Raw genomic sequence first — 9,705 nt, 5'->3', positions numbered from 1 at the left:
AACAGCAGCTCCCACAACTACGACAGCAGCGCTAACAACTACAACTGCTCCTCCAACAACTACAACAGCAGCACCAGGCACTACAACAGCTCCTCCAACTACCACAACCACAACACCAACACCAACAACGACAACAGCTCCTCCAATCACCACAACTATCCAGACTACAACAACAGAAGCTCCCACAACTACAACAGCAGCACCAACAACTACAACTGCTCCTCCAACCACCACAACTGCCCAAACTACAACTACAATAGTTCCTCCAACAACTACTACAGTGGCAGCAACAACTACAACAGCTCTTCCAACCACCACAACTTCGGAACCAACAACTACATCAGCTCCAACCACCACAACTGTCCAGACTACAACAGCAGCTTCCACAACAACAACAGCACCAACAACTACAACTCCTCCGACAACTACAACAGCTCCTCCAACCACCACACCTGCCCAAACTACAGCTACAACAGTTCCTACAACAACTACTACAGCGGCACCAACAACTACAACTGCTCCTCCAACCACAACAACTGTCCAGACTACAACAACAGCAGCTCCAACGACTAGTACAGCAGCACCAGGCACTACAACAGCTCCTCCAACCACCACAACACCAGCACCAACAACGACAACAGCATCTCCAACCACCACAGCTGTCCTGACTACAACAGCAGCTCCCACAACTACAACAGCACCAACAACTACAACTCCTCTGACAACTACAACAGCTCCTCCAACAACTACAACTGCTCATCCAACTACAACAACAGTCCAGACTACAACAACAGCAGCTCCAACAATGACGAGTACAGCAGCACTAGGCACTACAACAGCTCCTCCAACCACCACAACACCAGCACCAACAACGACAACAGCTCCTCCAACCACTACAACTGTCCAGACTACAACAGCAGCTCCCACAACTACAACAACAGAACCAACAACTACAACTCCGACAACTACAACAGCTCCTCCAACCACCACACCTGCCCAAACTACAACTACAACAGTTCCTACAACAACTACTACAGCGGCACCAACAACTACAACTGCTCCTCCAACCACAACAACTGTCCAGACTACAACATCAGCAGCTCCAACAACGAGTAGTACAGCAGCACCAACAACTACAACTGCTCCTCCAACCACCACAACTCTCCAGATTACAACATCAGCTCCCACAACTACAACAGCTTCTCCATCCACCACAACAGCAGCACCAATAACTACAACAACTCTTCCAATCACCACAACTGTCCAGACAACAGCAGCTCCAACAACTACCACAGAAACACCAACAACTACAACTCCACCAACCACCACAACAGCTGCACCCACAACTACAACAGCTCCTCCAACCACCACAACAGCTGCAACCACAACTACAACAGCTCCATCAACTCCCACAAATACCCAAACAACTACAACAGTTTCTCCAACAACTACTACCGCAGCACCAACAACTACAACAGCAGCTCCCACAACTACAACAGGCGCACAAACAACTACAACAGTTTCTCCAAAAACTACCACAGCGGCACCAACAACTACAACAGCTTCTCCAACCACCACAACTGTCCAGACTACAACTACAGCAGCTCCGACAACTACAACAGCAGCACCAACAACAACTGCTCCTCCAACCACCACAACAGCTGCAACCACAACTACAACAGCTCCTCCAACCACTACAACAGTGGCACCAACAACTACAGCAGCTCCTCCAACTCCCACAACTACCCAAACTACAACTACAACAGTTTCTCCAACAACTAATACTGCGGCACCAACAACAACTGCTCCTCCAACCACAATAACTGCCCAGATTACAACAGCAGCTCCCACAACTACAACAAGCGCACCAACAACTACAACAGCAGCTCCCACAACTACAACAAGCGCACCAACAACTACAACAGCTCCTCCAACAACTACAATAGTAGCACCAACAACTACATCAGCTTCTCCAACCACCACAACTGTCCAGACTACAACTACAGCAGCTCCCACAACTACAACACCAACAACTACAACAGCAGAACCAACAACTGCTCCTCCAACAACTACAACAGCAGAACCAACAACTGCTCCTCCAACAACTACAACAGCAGCACCAACAACTACAACAACTCTTCCAATCACCACAACTGTCCAGACAACAGCAGCTCCCACAATTACAACAGCAGAACCAACAACTACAACTGCTCCATCCACAACTACAACAGCAGCTCCCACAACTACAACAGGCGCACAAACAACTACAACTGCTCCTCCAACAACTACAACAGCGGCACCAACAACTACAACAGCTTCTCCAACCACCACAACTGTCCAGACTACAACTACAGCAGCTCCCACAACTACAACAGCAGCACCAACAACTACAACAGCAGCACCAACAACAACTGCTCCTCCAACCACCACAACAGCTGCAACCACAACTACAACAGCTCCTCCAACCACTACAACAGCAGCAACAACAACTCTCCCAACCACAACTGTCCAGACAACAACAGCAGCTCCCACAACTACAACAGCCCCAACAACTACAACAGCTCCTCCAACTACCACAACTGCCCAAACTACAACTACAACAGCTCCTCCAACCACTACAACAGTGGCACCAACAACTACAGCAGCTCCTCCAACTCCCACAACTACTCAAACTACAACTACAACAGTTTCTCCAACAACTACTACTGTGGCACCAACAACTGCTCCTCCAACCACAATAACTGCCCAGACTACAACAGCAGCTCCCACAACTACAACAAGCGCACCAACAACTACAACTGCTCCTCCAACTCCCACAACTACCCAAACTACAACTACAACAGCTTCTCCAACCACTACTACTGCGGCACCAACAACTGCTCCTCCAACCACAATAACTGCCCAGATTACAACAGCAGCTCCCACAACTACAACAGGTGCACCAACAACTACAACAGCAGCTCCCACAACTACAACAAGCGCACCGACTACAACTGCTCCTCCAACAACTACAACAGCTTCTCCAACCACCACAACTGTACAGACTACAACTACAGCAGCTCCCACAACTACAGCACCAACAACTACAACAGCAGAACCAACAACAACTGCTCCTCCAACAACTACAACAGCAGCACCAACAACTACAACAACTCTTCCAATCACCACAACTGTCCAGACAACAGCAGCTCCCACAATTACAACAGCAGAACCAACAACTACAACTGCTCCACCCACAACTACAACTGCTCCTCCAACAACTACAACAGTAGCACCAACCACTACAACAGCTTCTCCAACCACCACAACTGTCCAGACTACAACTACAGCAGCTCCCACAACTACAACACCAACAACTACGATAGCAGAACCAACAACTGCTCCTCCAACAACTACAACAGCAGCACCAACTACAACAACTCTTCCAATCCCCACAACTGTCCAGACAACAGCAGCTCCCACAACTACAACAGAAACACCAACAACTACAACAGCTCCTGCAACCACCACAACAGTGGCACCAACAACTACAACAGCTCCTTCAACCCCCACAACTTCCCAAACTACAACTACAACAGTTTCTCCAACAACTACTACAGTTGCACTAACAACTACAACTACTCCTCCCACCACAACTGTCCAGATTACAACAGCAGCTCCCACAACTACAACAGCAGCACCAACAACTACAACTGCTCCTCCAACAACTACATCAGCAGCACCAACAACTACAACAGCTCCTCCAACCACCACAACTGTCCAGACTACAACAACAACAACTCCCACAACTACAGCAACACCAACAACTACAATGGCATCAATAACAACTACAACTGCTCCTCCAACAACTACCACAGAAACACCGACAACTGCAACAGCTCCACCAACCACCACAACAGCTGCGCCCACAAGTACAACAGCTCCTCCAACCACCACAACAGCGGCACCAACAACTACAACAGCTCCTCCAAGCACCCCAATTACAACAACAACTGTATCTCCAACAACTACTACAGTGGCTCCAACAATTACAACAGCTCCTGCAACCACCACAACTGTCCAGACTACAACAACAGCTGCTCCCACAACTACAACAGCAGCACCAACAACTACAACAGCTCCTCCAACCACCACAACAGTGCCACTGACAATGACAACAGCTCCTCCAACCACCACACCTGTCCAGACAACAGCAGCTCCCACAACTACAACAGCAGCACCAACAACTACAACTCCTCCAACCACCACAACTGCCCAAACTACAGCTACAACAGTTCCTCCAACAACTACTACAGCGGCACCAACAACTACAACTGCTCCTCCAACCACAACAACTGTCCATATTATGACAACAGCAGCTCCCACAACAACAACAGCAGCACCAACAACTACAACAACAGCATCAGGTACTACAACAGCTCCTACCACCACCACAACTGACCAGACTGCGACAACAGCAGCTCCCACAACTACAACGGCAACCACTACAGTGGCAACAACAACCACAACAATTCCTCCAACCAGCACAACGGTCCAGACTACAACTACAGCTGCTCCCACAACTACAACAGCAGCTCCAACAACTACCACAGAAACGCCAATAACTACAACAGATCCTCCAACCACCACACCTGTCCAGTCAACAACAGCAGCTCCCACAACTATAACAACAACTACAACGGCTCCTCCAACCACCACAACTGCCCAAACTACAACTACAACAGTTCCTCCAACAACTACTACAGCGGCACCAACAACTACAACTGCTCCTCCAACCACAACTGTCCAGACTACGACAACAGCAGCTCCCACAACTACAACGGCAACCACTACAGTGGCAACAACAACCACAACAACTCCTCCATCCAGCACAACTGTCCAGACTACAACAACAGCTGCTCCTACAACTACAACAGCAGCACCAACAACTACCACTGCTCCTCCCACAACTACAACAGCAGCTCCAACAACTACCACAGAAATGCCAATAACTACAACAGCTCCTCCAATCACCACAACAGCTGCCCCCTCAACTACGACAGCTCCTCCAACCAGCACAACTGCCCAGACTACATCAGCTTCCACAACTACAACAGTATCACCAACAACAACAATAGTACCACTTACAACTACATCTGCTCGTTCCCCGACTACCACAACAGCAGCTCCCACAACTACAGTGGCAACTACTACAGTGGCACCAACAACCACAACAACTCCTCCAACCAGCACAACTGTCCAGACTACAACAACAGCTGCTCCCACAACTACAACAGCAGCACCAACAACTACAACTGCTCCTACAATTATCACAACTGTCCAGACTACAACAACAGCACCTCCAACAACGACAACAGCAGAACCAACAACTACAACAGCTCCTCAAACCACCACAATTGTCCAAACTACAACTGTAACAGTTCCTCCAGCAACTACTACAGCGGCACCAACAACTACAACAGTAGCACCAGGCATTACAACAGCTCCTCCCACCACCACAACTGTCCAGACTACAACAACAGCAGCTCCCACAACTACAACGGCAGCACCAACAACTACAACAACTCTTCCAACAACCACAATTGTCCAGACAACAGCATCTCCCACAACTACAACAGCAGCCCCAACAACTACAACAGCTCCTCCAACCACCACAACAGCGGCACCAACAACTACAACAGCACCTCCAACCACCACAACTGCAACAACTGCAGCAGCTCAAACAACCACCACAGCAGCTCCAACTACTACAACAGTCCCTCCTACCACCACAACTGCCCAGACTACAACAGCTTCCACAACTACAACAGTATCACCAACAACTACAATAGTACCACTTACAACTACATCTGTTCTTTCCCCAACTACCACAACATCCCTGACAAGTACATCGGCAGCACCATCTACCCTACCTATGCAGTCTACAGTCTCCAGTAGCAGCACAGTGGTAAGTAATATTGTCATGTTTTGTCCCATTATTTCTAAAACATTTTAGTAGTTGGTTTTAGCATTCAAATACATATTAACACAGAATTAATATCACACATTATAACACATTACGACACTTTATGACACAGTAATTTGACTTTTGTTTCAAGTAGTGAAACAAACAATTCTAATCACAGCTGAATAATAACTTTTCCTTTTGTGAGCACATTTTAGTAGCAATTTGATATATGTTATGGATGTGCCAATAATGAATTCCATTGCCAGACATGAGAACATTTGAATTCTTCAGATCCCCCCACCTCCCATACCTATCTACCAACCCCTAAGACACATTTTCCTTTGTTCAAACTCCAATTAAATTATAAACAAATGACATTTAAGTGACGTTAAAGACATCGTCAACTACAATTCTAAAATAGGTAGGATGAGACGTCATATTTGACTAGCTATATACTATCTATAGAAAATAACTAATACTTTTTGTATTTTTAATATTTTTAAGTCTTTTCAAGACAAATAACACTTTTGCTCTCAACAGCAAAAAATACAGACCTATGATATGAAATAAAATGATCACTAATTCAATTTTTAAAATGATCTCATTCTGTATTGTTCTGAGAAAACCTCAATTACTTATCAAAATACTGTTCAATACAATGTAAATATTTGTATTTTTTTAAAACCCAAATACTTCTTTTTGACCATACACAAACCTTTTCATGTTAAAAAATGTGTCTCAAAGCAACATCTAATCTCAAAGCAGATGGCTTTGAGATTTGACTATGTGTGAAACTCTTGGATTCTTTTACTTGAAGACTCTAATCCCATTTAGGACTTAACAATAATAAACTTTATAATAATAATATTTTTTTATAGAGCACTTTTCTTAACACAAGTTACAAAGTGCTTTACAGGAATAAAACAAATTACAATAAAAATGGAATGAGAAGAATGAGAAACAACACAATTAAAAAAAAACACCTTACGAGTAGTCTTAAAGCTATAAAATCTCAATAAAATATAAAATATCTATATATATATAATATATATATAAAATATCAATAAAATTGTAATAAAAATAAAAAGAAACAACACCATTTAAAAGAAAACAGCACAAAGAATTTATAGCCTCAATGAGAGGCTATAAAATGTAAAACACATTATGAACAAGTATATTAACAAGAGACATTTAAAGATAACGCCACACAGGTAAGTCCGCATTCGCAGAAATCCGGAGACCTTCTATACTTTGCACTATTTGTCCACTTTCAGATTTCAGCAGCAGCAACAACAGAAACATCTCCAACTAGAACTTCGACAACTTTAGCCCCTACTGCAGTTTCTATTACTGCTGCAGCCGGTGCACTGATAACCACAACCATCCTGGCCACTACCAACGCCGGAACTACAGCATCAACTGATCCCCCACAAGAAGATGAGGGCTTCCTGACTCTGCTGTTTGACATTGACCGTGTTTTCATCCAAGCATACAACAACCCACAGTCCCCAGAATACATAGCGCTGGCTAATAATGTTACAACAGAGGTAATATACTACTAATTTATTCAAATTTCCTGTTTTGAGAAAAAAACAGATGTAAAATGGATTTACATATGTAATTTACATTACCGTATTACATGACATTAAAGTTTAATAATTTAAAGGCATTAAACAAACTAATCAACATTTATATTTTCCCATTCTTTAGTGCAACAGAGCATTCAGCGCTCAATATGCGACGACTTTCAGGAGATGCATTGTGATACGTTTTAGGTAAGTAATACTCACACTTTTAGAAATGTTTATGATGTTTCAAAGATTCATGATTGCTCCTAAAATATTCCAAACTGACCAACTTTTCTCTCATTAGCCCTGGTTCTGTTAAGGTGGAAACCAATGTGATCTTTAACAACCAGACAGTGGTTCCAACAACCACCAATGCAGCAGAATCTCTCCAAATGGCAATCAATACATCAGTTGCATTCCTCAATGTCATCCCCAACAGTATTAGTGCAGGTTAGTGTCCTTGTCATGCATCATGTCACCTTACAATTGTGAACATGATTATTCATAGTATTTGTAGTTTTACAAACATCAACATAATTGTTTATAACCATGGAGTATTCTGATTTAATAGCTGCTTTAATGTGCTATCGTGATTTGGTGAGAATGGAAAAATTATTTGGAAAAAGTAACCAAATATACTGTATGTCCACAAAGACTTTCAGTTACAACTAATATGTTTTTCTTTTACTTTTTTAACAGTTTTGCCAAATACCCCAACAAATACAACAGCAAGTACAACTACAGCTGCAGCACCAACAACAACAACAGTATTAACAGCAACAACAACTGTTGCTGCAACAACAGTAACACCGACAACTACAACTATAGATACAACAACATCACCAACACCAACAACGGTAACACAAACAACAACAACTGTGACGTCACCTACCACCAGCAGAGCTATGACATTAAGCAGACCACTTAATGTGGTCAGTTTAATGCTAATTTCTCTTGCTTACATTGTAACAGACTGGCAATGGCTTCTCTAGGAGTTGATTACAAATTAGGGAAATCCAAAGCAGACAATCAACTGTAATCAACATCATTGAAAAGATTTATTTCAAGATCTGGGTATAATTGCAATTAAGAGAACATCCACTTATTTCTGTAGCACATGTAAACGTACCATTTATACCTCAACTTAAACACTATAGAGTATATTTTGCAACAAATCATAGTGTCAGACCATGTATCTTAATTTATTGCATTGCTCAATTAGTAACTAGTAGTAGAAATCATAATACAAATGAGTCTATATATTATTTGTTGTACATTAATTGCACCTTCCTTATCTTTGCTTCTTTCATTGCACACGTGTTAAATGTTTTGTTGGATTATTCTAATGGCAATAGTTTTTCTTGAATAAGAGGGACATTTGATCTATGTCTAATGTAAGAAATGCCATTATTGTTAACTTAATGGGCTACTTTTTGATTATTGACATGGTTATTATTATTATCATTACTATTATTATTATTATTATTATTAATAATATTTTCAAATAAAATGATACAAATCTCTCTCTCTCTCTCTAATAATATACAAGCAAAAAATAAAAAAGAATAAAAAACACTGTAAAGGGTAAAAGGCAATGTCAATTTAAAGCTAAGTTAAAAAGATGGGTTTTGAGCTGTCTTTTTAAATGAGCTCACTGAATTCGCCTGTGTTCTACAGTTTGGGGGCATAATTGAAGAAAGCTGCATCCCCAATCTTTTTATGACTGTGGTTGTGAGAGGTCAACAATCCAACATTTGAGGGCCTGAAGGCTCATGCAGGGACGTATGATAGTAAAGAATATATATATATATATATGTATACATATTTTTTTCCAGTAATAAAAGCAATTGTAATAAAGGTACACAACAATAATATGTCTCTTTATGAACACATTGGAGTAGCAATGGGTTTTATGTTCTGGATTTGTTAATCATGAATTTCAGTGCCAGACAAAAAAGACTTTTGAATTCCTCAACCCTCAAACCCAAACCCCATCTACCAAACCCTGAAACACACACATTTAAATGCTGTGCATTTATGTCACATCTTACAAAGGTCTAACAATTTAATTCAAAACAAAAGACATATCTAATTTAATCTTCATATATGAAGTATATGAAGTATATGATCATATCAAATATATGATATATACAGTATATGATATCATATTTGTAAAATAGGATGAGAAAT

General features: G+C 42.2%; 1 long non-coding RNA gene across 1 annotated transcript; it reads left to right on the top strand.

Annotated features, from left to right (window-relative positions):
- The first annotated feature begins 5,635 nt into the window (after positions 1–5,635).
- LOC139922458 (uncharacterized) lies at positions 5,636–8,849 on the top strand. The gene is made up of 5 exons (XR_013504294.1): positions 5,636–5,947; positions 7,222–7,494; positions 7,658–7,722; positions 7,820–7,965; positions 8,215–8,849. It is a non-coding gene; the product is annotated as an uncharacterized LOC139922458 (long non-coding RNA).
- Positions 8,850–9,705: the final 856 nt, after the last annotated feature.

This window comes from Centroberyx gerrardi, chromosome 3 (assembly GCF_048128805.1).
Source record: "Centroberyx gerrardi isolate f3 chromosome 3, fCenGer3.hap1.cur.20231027, whole genome shotgun sequence".
Lineage (NCBI taxonomy): Eukaryota > Metazoa > Chordata > Actinopteri > Beryciformes > Berycidae > Centroberyx > Centroberyx gerrardi.
The sequence above is the reverse complement of the archived record's forward strand: the minus strand, read 5'-3'. Positions and strand labels throughout refer to the sequence as shown.